The sequence below is a fragment of the Aquarana catesbeiana genome, linkage group LG02 (genome assembly GCF_042186555.1).
Source record: "Aquarana catesbeiana isolate 2022-GZ linkage group LG02, ASM4218655v1, whole genome shotgun sequence".
NCBI lineage: Eukaryota > Metazoa > Chordata > Amphibia > Anura > Ranidae > Aquarana > Aquarana catesbeiana.
In genome coordinates this window covers 800,954,885-800,969,853 of record NC_133325.1, presented here as the reverse complement: position 1 = coordinate 800,969,853, position 14,969 = coordinate 800,954,885, and the positions used below count along the sequence as shown (strand labels likewise).

Below are 14,969 nucleotides of genomic sequence, written 5' to 3'. Positions count from 1 at the left end.
GATCCAGCACCGTTTCTTGGATTTATTACACTCATAAAGACTGTAAAAATACATTAGTAATTTTCTTATGCATGTGCCCATCATACAGCCTCTGTGCCCATCATATGCAGTCTGTGCCCATCATACAGCCTCTGTGCCCATCATATGCAGTCTGTGCCCATAATATAAAAAAATCAGATGTATAAAAATCCGCCCACTCATACACCCAAAAACGCTGCGCTGATGGCAAAAACCTAAATCTGAGCTGCTGCTTAAATGATAAGTATACAGTAAAAAATTGATTCACCACAAACTCGCTCCTAGTGAACTCAAAATAGCAGCGCTAAAGGTGATCCCTAATCAAATAATGAGGTGTAGTGAAGAGTGATAAGCTGATGTATCAACCTGAGCAATGATTACATCACGTCCTCATCCTTCATCATTAATGTGCATACAATGACATACTCAAAAAAATCACAAACGAATGGTGCATATAAACCAATTAAGTGAATAACGTATCTGTGCACATACAAATATAATGTGAAAATTATAACTGAGAGCCAATGTGAATTAACTCGCAAAAAAATTATTATATCTATAAAGTGTGTCCACAAACAATCCAAAAGTAAAATAGTCCAAAACAAAATCCGTGACGTGTTTGTAGTGCAAATCTTCTACTTAAATGAATCTTCCACCGCACCTCTGTGACTGTGAATCCACTCCCCTTAGGTGAATGCACTCACCAGCTCCTTTTGCCCACACTCTCGTGTCAGGGCCAACAAGCTTTTATCCCACACTCACAAGGGATAAGATTGGTCTTCAGTGGTAAACCTGTACACCTTTACTTCTCCAAAGTGTAATGCCCAAGAGCTCTCTCCTATCCGCAGGAGCTGATTGGTGGTGGTCGGTCACATGGTCTAAAGCCAGCTGTGCTGTAGTATTGTCCATGGGAAGCACATGGAGGCGAGGTGTGCGTCTGCCCGGATAGGAGAGAGCTCTTGGGCATTACACTTTGGAGAAGTAAAGGTGTACAGGTTTACCACTGAAGACCAATCTTATCCCTTGTGAGTGTGGGATAAAAGCTTGTTGGCCCTGACACGAGAGTGTGGGCAAAAGGAGCTGGTGAGTGCATTCACCTAAGGGGAGTGGATTCACAGTCACAGAGGTGCGGTGGAAGATTCATTTAAGTAGAAGATTTGCACTACAAACACGTCACGGATTTTGTTTTGGACTATTTTACTTTTGGATTGTTTGTGGACACACTTTATAGATATAATAATTTTTTTGCGAGTTAATTCACATTGGCTCTCAGTTATAATTTTCACATTATATTTGTATGTGCACAGATACGTTATTCACTTAATTGGTTTATATGCACCATTCGTTTGTGATTTTTTTGAGTATGTCATTGTATGCACATTAATGATGAAGGATGAGGACGTGATGTAATCATTGCTCAGGTTGATACATCAGCTTATCACTCTTCACTACACCTCATTATTTGATTAGGGATCACCTTTAGCGCTGCTATTTTGAGTTCACTAGGAGCGAGTTTGTGGTGAATCAATTTTTTACTGTGCCCATAATATGCAGCCTGTGCCCATAATTTGCAGCTTCTGTGCCCATCGTATGCAGCCTGTGCCCATCATATACAGCCTCTGTGCCCATCATATACAGCCTCTGTGCCCATCATATGCAGCCCGTGCCCATCATATGCAGCTTCTGCCCAACATATATGCAGCCACTGTGACACGCCCCCCCCCACTCGCCCACCATCAGGCCGGCACTTGCCCCATCCTGGTGACGACAGCGAGCTGGGGGATGGGACAGCGGCGGCTCCTGCATCCCGTGCGTCTCCTCCTTCATTCCGGCCCCGGGCTGTTGTGTCCTCTACTCCTCGTCTTCTCCTCCTGGCTCCTGTGTCAGCGGCAGCAGCAGAAGAGTCCGCTCCTCATGCTTCCTGCCCTGTTAGTGTGTCTCTTCCGTCAAAGCGCCGGGCATCCAATAGGATGCCCGGCGCTTTGCACAATCGGGAAACAGGTCTCACTGGCCTGCCTCCTGATTTGCGGGGAGGCACTGTGGTGTAAAAATAGTGAAAATGAATTCGCTATCGTCCTGAAAGGAGCCGGGCGCATGGATCGGGAGGTGGTGGCAGGCATTAGGGGGGCGGTGCCCGTGCTCCCACAATGCATGGGCCGCGGCCTATACACTGACCACCTGTACATTGCCCTACTGACCCCCCTGTACACTGCCCTGCTGACCCCCCTGTACACTGCCCTGCTGACCCCCCTGTACACTGCCCTGCTGACCCTTCTGTACACTGCCCTGCTGACCCCCCTGTACACTGCCCTGCTGACCCCCCTGTACACTGCCCTGCTGACCCTTCTGTACACTGCCCTGCTGACCCTTCTGTACACTGCCCTGCTGACCCCCCTGTACACTGCCCTGCTGAACCTTCTGTACACTGCCCTGCTGACCCTCTGTACACTGCCCTGCTGACCCCCCTGTACACTGCCCTGCTGACCCCCCTGTACACTGCCCTGCTGACCCTTCTGTACACTGCCCTGCTGACCCTTCTGTACACTGCCCTGCTGACCCCCCTGTACACTGCCCTGCTGACCCCCCTGTACACTGCCCTGCTGACCCTTCTGTACACTGCCCTGTTGACCCCCCTGTACACTGCCCTGCTGACCCTTCTGTACACTGCCCTGCTGACCCTTCTGTACACTGCCCTGCTAACCCTCTGTAAACTGCCCTGCTGACCCCCCTGTACACTGCCCTGCTGACCCCCCTGTACACTGCCCTGCTGACCCCCCCCTGTACACTGCCCTGTTGACCCTTCTGCATGCTGCCCTGCTGACCCTCTGTACACTGCCCTACTGACCCCCCTGTACACTGCCCTGCTGACCCTCTGTACACTGCCCTGCTGACCCTTCTGTACACTGCCCTGCTGACCCTCTGTACACTGCCCTGTTGACCCTTCTGCACGCTGCCCTGCTGACCCTCTGTACACTGCCCTACTGACCCTTGTGTACACTGCCCTGCTGACCCTTCTGTACACTGCCCTGCTGACCCTCTGTACACTGCCCTGCTGACCCTTCTGTACACTGCCCTGCTGACCCTTCTGTACACTGCCCTACTGACCCCCCTGTACACTGCCCTACTGACCCTTCTGTACACTGCCCTGCTGACCCTTCTGTACACTGCCCTGCTGACCCTCTGTACACTGCCCTGCTGACCCCCCTGTACACTGACCCACTGTACACTGCCCTACTGACCCCTATACACTGACCCACTGTACCCTGCCCTACTGACCCACTGTACCCTGCCCTACTGACCCACTGTACACTAACTTATTGACCCCTATCCACTGCCCTACTGACCCCCTGTACACTGCCCTACTGACTCCTATATCCTGCCCACCTGTACAATGCCCCCCTGAAATTTTTTTATTGCACCCCAAAATCAGGCAGGTTAGATCCGGCCCTGTCCTCTGCTGCTCTTGAGCAGTTGGCTGTTCGTAAAGTCTAGTACACACGGGTCTCGTGTTTTGGGCCACATCAGCCGGTTCAATAGAAACCGGCCGACATTCGGCCCGCGTGTACTGCAGCCAGTCTGACAGATGGTGGCCTTTGCCAAAGGGACATGTCCGAGAAAAATCTGCCAACTGGATCCCGCTGACTGGAGTGTTTTAGAGGGGGGTGCGGTGAATTGTCCCCCTATCAGAACACAATAGAACAGCGGGGGAGATCGCTGTACTAACATTGCACAGTTAGAACAGCAGCTCCGACCTGAGCTGTCAGTTTATTTGCATTCAGCCCAGGGTTGAATGGAAAAAAGCTAGTAGTGTGTACCAGGCTTGAGAACGTTTGAAAAAAAACCCACCAAAAGTAGCCAGATCCTGGGAGTGGCGTGGTGTAAGATGGCGCTATTACCCAAAAATTAGGAGAGTTGCCTCCAAAGTCCAAACCTAACAAAAAGCACTACAAAGCAGAGAAAAGGACCTTCTCAAGCTACCAAAAAGTTTTTTATTTGGACTAATATAGTGATAAAACGCAGTACAAGAAGTGATGGTGTCAGCAACTATACATGGTAGGCTGGACCTGGCAGATGGGATAGGTGAGGACACGTTGGATACATGTGGTTCATGGACACAATACACGTAGTCTCCATTTTTTGATGAACTATAAGGGTCTAAGCAGATTATAGGACTGTTGTGATGTGTCTAAATGAGGGCTGCCACCTAGTTTATTTAATTACTTATTACAGGAACTTATTTAGGATCGTCATTTTATGCAATGCTCTATTCATATATACCCTTAACGGCCACTTTATTAGGTCCACCTTGCTAGTAGTGGGTTGGACCCCCTTTATTAGGTCCTCCTTGCTAGTAGCGGGTTGGACCCCTTTTATTACATCTACCTTGCTAGTAGCGGGTTGGACCCCTTTGGCCTTCATTCTTGGTGGCATAGATACAACAAGGTGTTGGAAACGTACCTCAGATATTTTGCTCCATAGTGACCTGATAACATCACACAGTTGCTGCAGATTTGTCGGCTGCACATCCATGATGCCAACCTCCGGTTCCACCACATCGCAAAGGTGCTCTATTGGATGAGATGTGGTGAGTGTGGAGGCCATTGGAGTACAGGGACCTCATTGTCCAGTGGTGAGATGATTGGAGCTTTGTGACATGGTGCATTATCCTGCTGGAAGGAGCCATCAGAAGATGGGGACACTGTAGTCATAAAGGGATGGACATGGTCAGCAACAATACTCAGGTAGGCCGTGGTGTGTAAATGAGGGGGGGGGCCCAAAGTGTGCCAAGAAAATATCCCCCCACACCATTTACACCCCCACCACCAGCCTGAACCGGTGATATCCCATCCCCCACACCATTACACCCCCACCACCAGCCTGAACCGGTGATATCCCATCCCCCACACCATTACACCCCCACCACCAGCCTGAACCGGTGATATCCCATCCCCCACACCATTACACCCCCCACCACCAGCCTGAACCGGTGATACAAGGCAGGATGGATCCATGCTACAAATTCTGACCCCATACTCAGGGAGGCCGTGGTGATTAAATGATGCTCAATTGTTACTAAGGGGCCCAAAGTGTGCCAAGAAAATATCCCCCCCCACACCATTACACCCCCCACCACCAGCCTGAACCGGTGATACAAGACAGGATGGATCCATGCGCCAAATTCTGGCCCCACCATCTGAATGTTGCAGCTGAAATCCAGACCCATCAGACCAGACAACGTTTTTCCAATCTTCTATTGTCCAATTTTGGTGATCCTGTGCCAATTGTAGCCTCAGTGTCCTGATCTTAGCGGACAGCAGTGGCACCCGGTGTGGTCTTCTGCTGCTGTAGCCCATCTGCTTCAAGGTTGGCTGTGTTATGTGTTCAGAGATGGTGTGACGGGAGGGCCCGTGGAACTCAGAATACATCTTATGTCTAAGTCACCCTGTGCCATCCTGGCACAGGGTGAGTGAGAAAATATATCTTGGACTACTTAAAATGGGATAGTAATATTTGTCCACAATATCTCCCAGGATGTATGTAGAAACTTTTTCTTGGTTTGGTTAATTCTGAACTCAACCTGTTAATTGAGTGAGCTGATCACATTAGCCTCCAGGACTGGCTAGGAGACGAACTGTTGATGACTAGGCTGAGAAGGGGGGGAGATTGTTGTTTGTATTGTTAATTGTAATTAGCTCCAGCTATTGTGTTTATACTACTGTGTGAAGCTCGGTGCCCACAAGTCTGTCATCTGGTCTGGGTAAATGATTTAGTAAATTAGCTCATATTAATTATGTTAATTAGGTTACAGTTGTATTGTTAGAGGAGGTTCCAACGACATATAAAGTCTTGTAATTTTGATTCTAAAAAAACAGTTCTTGGTAGCAACAAGCAAGTGTCGCCTTGTTTTGTGCTCAGAGAGGCTGGAATATCTGATATCTGTATACAGACTGGGAGGAAGTGGTATATGACGGAAGCACTCAAGCGGAGTGAGGGACGTTCCGTGACAGATGGTATTCTGCAAACCTTGGGTGTAACGAGAGGTTATTTGAGTTACTGTTACCTTTCTATCATCTGGAACCAGTCTGCCCATTCTCCTCTGACATCAACCAGGCATTTTCCTCCACACAACTGCCGCTCACTGGATATTTTCTATTTTTCCCACCATTCTTTGTAAACCCGAGAGATAGTTGTGCCTGGAAATCCCAGAAATCCTCAGACCGGCCCGTCTGGCACCAACAACCATGCCACGTTCAAAGTCACTTCAATCCCCTTTCTTCCCTCATTCTGATGCTCGGTTTGAACTTCAGCAAGTCATCTTCACTATGTCTAAGATGCCTAAACGCATTGAGTTGCTGCCATGTGATTGGCTGATTAGCAATTTGTGTTGCCGAGCAATTGAACAGGTGTGCCTAATAAAGTGGCCGGTGAGTGTAGAAGGCAAGGTTAGGGTGCACTACCCTTCTTTGGCCAGCAGATGCCAGAGTTCGCACCTTGGAAGAGTCTGCCCAGCCCAACAGGAAAGAAAAGTTGCTGGACGGTCAGGGAGTGTTCAGTAGGAGATCGGAGATTGGGGAGCGGCTTCTGGAATGTAATCATTAATGGATGAGTTAGGCAGGTGAGATGACCGTAGACGGGGGTGTCCTTCTCTTCACCTCTGTAATACTTTCTATCCAGTTAAACTTCAAAGTGTTAGTTGACTTTTATGTAAATCTGAAATTCTAGCAGCTGGAACCGGACAGACAGGTTCGTGTGAATCTCTACAACTAGTTCTATCCATGGAGGAGGGAAGAGACCTTTCCATGCAGAAGGTTTGAGGAGACGGATCGAGGAGACGGCGAGTGCGGCGAAGGCTGGGAGATCAGACTACATAGTGACCGGCAGCGGGGAGGGAGGATGTGGTGACGGCGATCAGGTAAAACATTTACACTTTACAAATCATTACAGAGCATTAGTAATCTCTAAAACCTCATATAAGTTTCAAGGTCATTTCAAAACGGAGCGTCAATCTCTTTGAGGCACCTGTGTCAAACACAAGGCCAATGCGGCCCACCAGGCCATTGCATGTGGTCCTCATACCTCTCCTGCAGCTGCCGGACCCCCTACCATCTCTGCCCCCGGATTGTCTCAGAGGTTGGCAGCAGAGAAGACAGAAGTCCTCTCCTACAGATCCTGCGCCTCTCTGGGCACCCACTGCACCCCCTCCCTGGTATCAGCATTCAGTGAAGCTCCAGCAGTTGGCTCCAGCCCTCCTCTGGTCCTCCTCCAGATCCTGCACTTTCTGCTTCCCAGCTTCTTCCCAACAGCAGCACAAGATAAGAGGGGTGCACAGCGATCTAATGGAGGGTGGAGGACTCTTGACTTCTGATGAAGGAGGGGGGGCTCTTGACATCTGGTGTAAGGGGGGTGGGAGGTAGGGTGCTTTAGTCTAGCCTTATAGTTACAATCAGCCTTTTGAGGGCAACCATAATGCTGATGAAATTGAGTTTGACACCCCAGCTTTAAGGGCTCGTTTACACTTGCTTCAAAATGTGGCATCGGACACGCTTTTTTTAAAGCACTCTGAAAGTTAAAGCTCCTGTCACTAAATAAAATGGTGACCTTACAGTCCTGGTCACACATTTGCTTCACTAATGAATGTATCCCCTCGTGACGCTTTCTTGGTGCTTCAAAGTGTCTCCAAAGCCTCCATAGAAGTCTATGACAACACTCGCTAACAGCAGCTTTAGCTTTGCTTTGTTTTGGAGGTATAGCAGGTATGAGATATCCCAGGATGCACTGGGAAACCAACAAGTAAACCAGAAAGACGTCATCAGCAGTCGCTTGTGGTTCATGTGTGTATATATTCTGGGAGTGTCTGGTGCAGACGTCACATCTGGTGTGGAGCAGCAGGAAGGTGAGCGGGGTCCGGACTGGAGCGGAGCAACTGACAGAGGGCACATGTGGTGTGTAACATGGGAACAGTATAGCGGAAGGTGAGCGGGGACCAGAGAGAGCTGGGGGAGAGAAGAGGATCAGCAGAGCTGGGGGACCAGAGAGAGCTGGGGGAGAGAAGAGGATCAGCAGAGCTGGGGGAGAGAAGAGGATCAGCAGAGCTGGGGGACCAGAGAGAGCTGGGGGAGAGAAGAGGATCAGTAGAGCTGGGGGACCAGAGAGAGCTGGGGGAGAGAAGAGGATCAGCAGAGCTGGGGGACCAGAGAGAGCTGGGGGAGAGAAGAGGATCAGTAGAGCTGGGGGACCAGAGAGAGCTGGGGGAGAGAAGAGGATCAGCAGAGCTGGGGGACCAGAGCAGGAGAAACTAGCAGATATCACACATGGTGAGCGGCATGAGAGCAATATAGCGGGAAGTGAGCCGGGACTGGAGAGAGGAAGGACTTAGGCAGGCCATACATGCTGTGAATTCGGTTGCAGGAAAGAAATTGGCATAATTCCCCCACCAACACAGTCAGTGTTGACAGGGGAATCAGCAATTGTCTTTTCCCAGCGGGGGCGGGCAGGAGGGAACGCCATCCAGTGATTAGAAGACACTGATTATCGCTAGTAGCTATAGAATCCGGCAGGCTGGTTGTACCCAGGTTCATCAAATTGGTGCATTCAGCTCTAATGGTTTGAATCTCGTCTGGTTCCTGCTGAATCGGCCGAGATTTGATCCGTGTATGGCCAGGCCTGGTGGAGAATCATTAGAGCTGGAGGACCATGGTGGAAGAAACTAGCAGAGGTCACACCTGCTGTGCAGTATGGGAGAAATATAGCGGGAGATGAGTGGGGACAGGAGAGAGAGGAGTATCAGCAGAGGTGGGGTTTACTACTGAGTGGGAGATCAGCAAAACTGGGGGTTACTACTGAATAGGAGGTGAGCAGAGTTGGAGTTACTACTGAATGGGAGGTGAGCAGAATTGGGGGTTACTACTGAGTGGGGGATCAGCAGAGGTGGGGGTTACTACTGAGTGGGAGATCAGCAGAGGTGGGGGTTACTATTGAGTGGGAGATCGGCAGAGGTGGGGGTTACTACTGAGTGGGGGATCAGCAAAGCTGGGGGTTACTACTGAGTGGGGGATCAGCAGAGTTGGGGGTTACTGCTGAATGGGAGGTGAGCAGAATTGGGGGTTACTACTGAGTTGGGGATCAGCAGAATTGGGGGGTTATTACTGAGTTGGGGATCAGCAGAGGTGGGGGTTACTACTGAGTGGGGGACCAGCAAAGCTGGGGGTTACTACTGAGCAGGGGATCAGCAGAGTTGGGGGTTACTACTGAATGGGAGGTGAGCAGAATTGGGGGTTACTAGTGAGTTGGGGATCAGCAGAATTGGGGGTTACTACTGAGTTGGGGATCAGCAGAGGTGGGGGTTACTACTGAGTGGGGGATAAGCAGAGGTGGGGGTTACTACTGAGTGGGAGATCAGCAGAGGTGGGGGTTACTACTGAGTGGGGGATCAGCAGAGGTGGGGGTTACTACTGAGTGGGGGATCAGCAGAGGTGGGGGTTACTACTGAGTGGGGGACCAGCAAAGCTGGGAGTTACTACTGAGCAGGGGATCAGCAGAGTTGGGGGTTACTACTGAATGGGAGGTGAGCAGAATTGGGGGTTACTACTGAGTTGGGGGATCAACAGAGTTGGGGGTTACTACTGAGTGGGGGGAAAGCAGCAGACTTGGGGGTTACTACTGAGTGGGGGGAAAGCAGATCTGGGGGTTACTACTGAGTGGGAGATCAGCAGAGGTGGGAGTTACTACTGAGTGGGGGGAAAGCAGCAGAGGTGGGGGTTACTACTGAGTTGGGGGATCAGCAGAGTTGGGGGTTACTACTGAGTGGGGGGAAAGCAGCAGACTTGGGGGTTACTACTGAGTGGGGGGAAAGCAGATCTGGGGGTTACTACTGAGTGGGAGATCAGCAGAGGTGGGAGTTACTACTGAGTGGGGGGAAAGCAGCAGAGGTGGGGGTTACTACTGAGTGGGGGATCAGCAGAGCTGGGGGGTACTACTGAGTGGGGGGAAAGCAGAGCTGGGGGTACTGCTGAGAGGGGAATCGGAAGCACTGGGGGTACTACTGGACCAGGGATTTGCTGAACAAGGGTGCTAACAAGCTGGGGATCTGCTAAGCGGGGGTACTAATGATCTGCTAAACAGGAGTACTTTAAAACAAATAGAAAATTAACATGCAGAGGGCATATGAGAAGCTTCATTAAAGCTTCAAAAAAGCATCACAGAAGCATGAAAAACACATCATAAAAGTATATTGAAGCGGTAGCCTCTTTAATGTGTGTTAAAGTCAAAGCAAGTGTAAAGCCCTAAATCTGCAGCTTTAATGAAAATAATCCCTGGTGATCCTGCCATAAACATCCTTGTTCAGGCACTTCCTGTTATAGAGTGACAACCCTCTGTCCCTGTCTCCCAATTGGGCTCCAGAGTTGTCACTCTTGTAAAGGACACACACATTACACAGACATGGCCCACTGTTGTCAGCATCAGCAAACCTACCCTGAGAAATGTCACACAGCCATCACTGGAGTGCATGCAGACAGGAAGTGGCTGAAAAGAGGCTGTGGGAAATCAGCAGACTTGTCAGACAGTGGAGGAAAAAGAAGAGCTGGATTAATACTCTATATACAGTATACACAATATACACATCAGCCATAACTTTATGACCACTGACAGGTAAATTGAATAACATTGATTATCTGGTTATAATGACATCTGAAAGTGGGATCTGTTAGGCAGCAAGTGAACATGTTGTCCCTAAAGTTGAAGTGTTGCAAGCAGAAAAAATGTTCATCGCAGTTTGTTGGTGCATGGGGCTGTGCAGCGGCAGACCGGTCAGGGTGACCCATGCTGACCCGTGTCTACAGCCAAAAAGTTCCTACAATGGGCATGTGAGCATCAGAACTGGAGCATGGAACAATGGAAGAAGGGGGCCTGGTCTGATGAATCATGTCTTCTTCATATGGATGGGCGGGTGTGTCACTTATCTGGGGAAGAGAGATGGGGAAGGGAGATGGCACCAGGATGCAGTATGGGAAGAAGGCAAGCCGGTGGAGGCCATGTGATGCTTTGGGAAAGTGTTGGCTCCTGCCATTCATGTGGATGGTACTTTGACACGTACCACCTACCTAAACATTGTTGGTGGCCAAGTACACCCCTTCATGGAAACAGTATTCCCTGATGGCTGTGTCCTCTTTCAGCAGGAAAATGCTCCCTGCCACACCGCAAGAATGGTTTGAGGAACACAACAATGAGTTTGAGATGTTGACTTGGCCTCCAGATCTCAATCCAATTGAGCATCTGTGGGATGTGCTGGAAAAATTAAGTCCGATCCATGGAAGCCCCACCTCCCAACCTACAGGACTTAAAGGATCTGCTACTGACGGCTTGGTGACTTCCCCTGAAGAGCGTAGATGTTATAGCTACAATGTGGGGCCAGCTCCATAATAATGTTCATGGGGGACGGAGAGGCAACTCCATATTAATGGCCATGGCTTTGGGATGTGTTCTCCAACAAGCTTGTAGAGGTGTGATGGTCGGGTGTCCATAGAATGTTAGCCATAGATTAAAGAAAGGACTTGTCTGGTGGATTAAACTAATTGGGGAAAATACAGAGTAATGTGGAGCCATCAGGAGGGTCACACTGAGCTTCTATGTGATGGGAGCTTTTATGTGATGGGAGCTTCTATGTGGTGGGAGCTTCAATGTCAGGTGTCCATAAAATGTTAGCCATAGAGTGAAAAAAGGGCTTGTCTGGTAGATGAGACTAATTTGGGAAAATACACAGTAATGTGGAGCCATCGGGAGGGTCATACTGAGCTTCCATGTGGTGGGATGGCCTGTACATCTCCAGAGTGGTTCCTTGTTTTCAGGGATCAGCTGGACTTGTCTCACTTTCATAAAGCACTCTCTCTGCTCCCATTGTTCTCTCCTTACCTTGTAGGCTCCGCTTGGCTCCCCGCAGGGGGACCTCTCTCTGCTCTCTCCCTCTCCGCGACTCCCTAGTAGCACGTGACCCCAGCTTTTATGAGAGTCCCGCCTCCTGCCAAACAAATTAATGATTGGCCAGAACTCACAGACGAGCTGCCTGTCACTCAGATCCCAAGTCCAACCTCACTTCCAGAACCATTTCCACTGAAAGCAAGAGGAGGCATCTCTGGGTCCAAGCACAGGTGGCCAAATCCTGCACTAAACTGACTCTCCCAGTTCTCAAAATTAACAACCAGGCCTGGAATCACAATGCAAGCCTGCCTAAATTTACCTGAAACCGTACTTTGTCATTTAAAGTGGAGTTCCACCCACTTTTACAACTCTTCAGCATCCCTCACTAAACTGCACACTGTAAACGAATTGGATATTTAAAAAAAAAAATTCTCAGCACATACTGTATATCTGCTGTATTCATTTTTCACTTCCTCCTCCCTGGCCGCGGCCCATCGCATCATTTCCTGTTTGCAATGCCTTCTGGGAAGGGGCGGCAACTTCCTCTAACACTGCCGTTGCTATGGAAACCTGACCTGAAACCTATTACACTGCTTGTGCTGCACTGAGCATGTGCGAGATCTGCAAGGATGAGATGCAGGAAGAAATACAAGTCTGGCTTCAGATGCCCACACTTAAGATGGCCACTGCCTGCTGTAAGTTTATAAAATAACAAACTACTGCTATAAACTAACAAAACAGACTTTAGTTTACAGGCTAACTTTACTAGAATACATTAAGCTTGTGTATTATAGGGGTATTTTTATTTAAAAAAGTATCATTTCGGCCGGAACACCACTTTAAACACAGAAAGCTCACCTACATGAAAGTAGGTGACCGCTATATACACCCCCCACTTAAATCACAACTGTCCCCAGTTGTGGGGAATGAATTTAGAGTACCTCCTTAAGTTTAAGGAGGAAAGAGCATCTCATTAAATCAAATGGAATGGGGAAAAAGGAAATAAACTTGAAACAGGAATAACATCAATATCACTATACAAAACCAACACAACATATTTTCTTATACAATTTACATGGCCTGACTGTAAGTCCCTACAGCTAACATTCCGTACAAGCAGAACCAGAACGAAGGAAGAATACTCTGCTTATCACAGGCCTTCATCTGTAAGATAGATAGCCGTCACATCTTCAATTCACCTAAAAGAGACACAAAAACATTTCTAACTACTACTACACATTACCAAACAGAGGGGGTTATCATCCTCTATTGGGTAATCAATCAAATATACAAATTTTTCTTTTTTTATGGCATGTATGTCTCTGTCAGGATCGTCGCTCCCTCAAAAGCAGTCTAGCAGACTTCCTGCAGAGCGCACCCTGAACAGACATGCTCAGCAAATGAATACATCTGCCCGTTGGCAAATAGACTTTCTGTTTGGCTCCTAAGCAGGAGTCCTTGTAGAAGTAATTGTAGCAAAGGGACTTAGCAGAGACAGCACATTTTAGTGTCCATAACTTTGTCCTTGTTAGACACCCTGAATGAGAGTCTCCTGCTGATCAGACAAGTTTTGGGAAAACCCACCCTAACCCATCTGCCCTCCTGCAGTCAATATGGGTACTTAAGCACACTTGTGACTCCCCAGCAGTCCTGCTTACAAGTAGTACCTTGGGTCAGGTAACCTTTTGCGATTGTCCCTTCACTGAGATAGAGTAACTGCGGGTGTTTTGTCCTGCTTTTACCACCAACACTTTGTCTTTGTAAATTGCCCTCCCAAGTTTCCATTCACAATGAATGTCTTTGAATCGGACCCAGACCTCACTATCAGATGTCCGCTTGGGTTTAGGAACATGAAGATAGTCCCAAACAAGGTCATCTTCCCACGCTTCCCGGGAACTCTCAACAATCTCCATGATCCACTCAGGAACGTAAGGGTAATCCAGGCCCCATTCCTGAGCAACTTTTCTTTGAACTTCCCGCTGGAATCTCGAAAGTCTAGGTAATTCTTTAGCCTTTCCTCGGCCAGGCAAAACACATGAGTCAGAAGCTCTACTGACCCACTGTTGGTACGTGGCTGTCCTGGTAGGAAGGACAGTAGCTGAGACATTGACAGGGGGTACTGGGGTTTTAGACATGTTGAGTGATTTCTCTGATACTCCCGTAGAAGCTTCCACTGAGGTAGAATTCTCTAGGAACCATTCCTCCTCATCGCTAGATTCAGCCTCTTCAGGGGATGACCACTCAAATAAATTGTCCATAGATCCATATTTCTCCAGGACTTGCGGTGACCCCCAATCTACAGCCCGGCCTCTGTTCACCCTGTCCGGCTCACCCGAGGGATCCCCCTCCTGTAAACTAGGCTCCTTCCGGACAGGCACAACAAAGGACTTATTGTCAGCCGGCTCCTCAGGGGTTTCCTCCAAAGACTGTACACTAACTCCGGCAGTCCCTGGGTCCCCAGCCAGGCTACAGGCTCTCCCATTAGATCCTACCTGATCTTCCGGTGGCTCCGATTCAGCCGAATCAGACGGGAGCTCCCCCACTGCTGCAGCAGGCGACATACGACCTTCTCCGGTCTTCCGAGTCACTTGCATCTGCGGCAGACAAAGTCCGGTTGTAAGACTGGCGGCATAGTATTAGACTTCCTGTTGAACGAGTCCCAGTCGTGCTAGCTGAGCACTGCAACGCCCACACCGAGCCCAGGCGACGACTCCAACCGTAGGCTTCTGACATCCGGGACACAACATGCAAAGTCTCTCCACTCCATCAATCACTCCTAGTGCCAGTCCTCCAGTGAGCTCCAAACGAACACCGGCATCAATCAGGACCCAGTCCTGCAACTCAGGTAGCCGCTGCATGACGGGTGTACTCCGAACACCTTCCGCCATCTTCCTCCGCCCTTTCGGTCTGGCGCGTGGCACGCTGAACGCTGACAAACTTTTCCTCTGGGGCGTGGCTCCACCCCCACTTGTTGGTTCAGCGCGCGAGGAACTGTAGCTGCACATTTTCAAAGTCCTCCCCAGCGACACCTGGTG

The 14,969-nt window shown here is 49.4% G+C and overlaps 1 protein-coding gene across 3 annotated transcripts in view; it reads left to right on the top strand.

The window, feature by feature from the left end:
* Window positions 1–6,497: 6,497 nt before the first annotated feature.
* The window catches only part of LOC141130152 (butyrophilin-like protein 3), a 28,175-nt gene continuing 19,703 nt past the window's right edge, over window positions 6,498–14,969 (top strand). The window contains exons 1-2 of one of the 3 annotated variants that reach the window (XM_073618101.1): window positions 6,498–6,634; window positions 6,745–6,931. The gene's annotated coding sequence lies outside the window, so the exon portion shown is untranslated. Of the gene's footprint in view, window positions 6,932–14,969 lie in introns of all 3 variants that reach the window. The other 2 variants (XM_073618100.1, XM_073618099.1) reach the window with 2 other exon arrangements.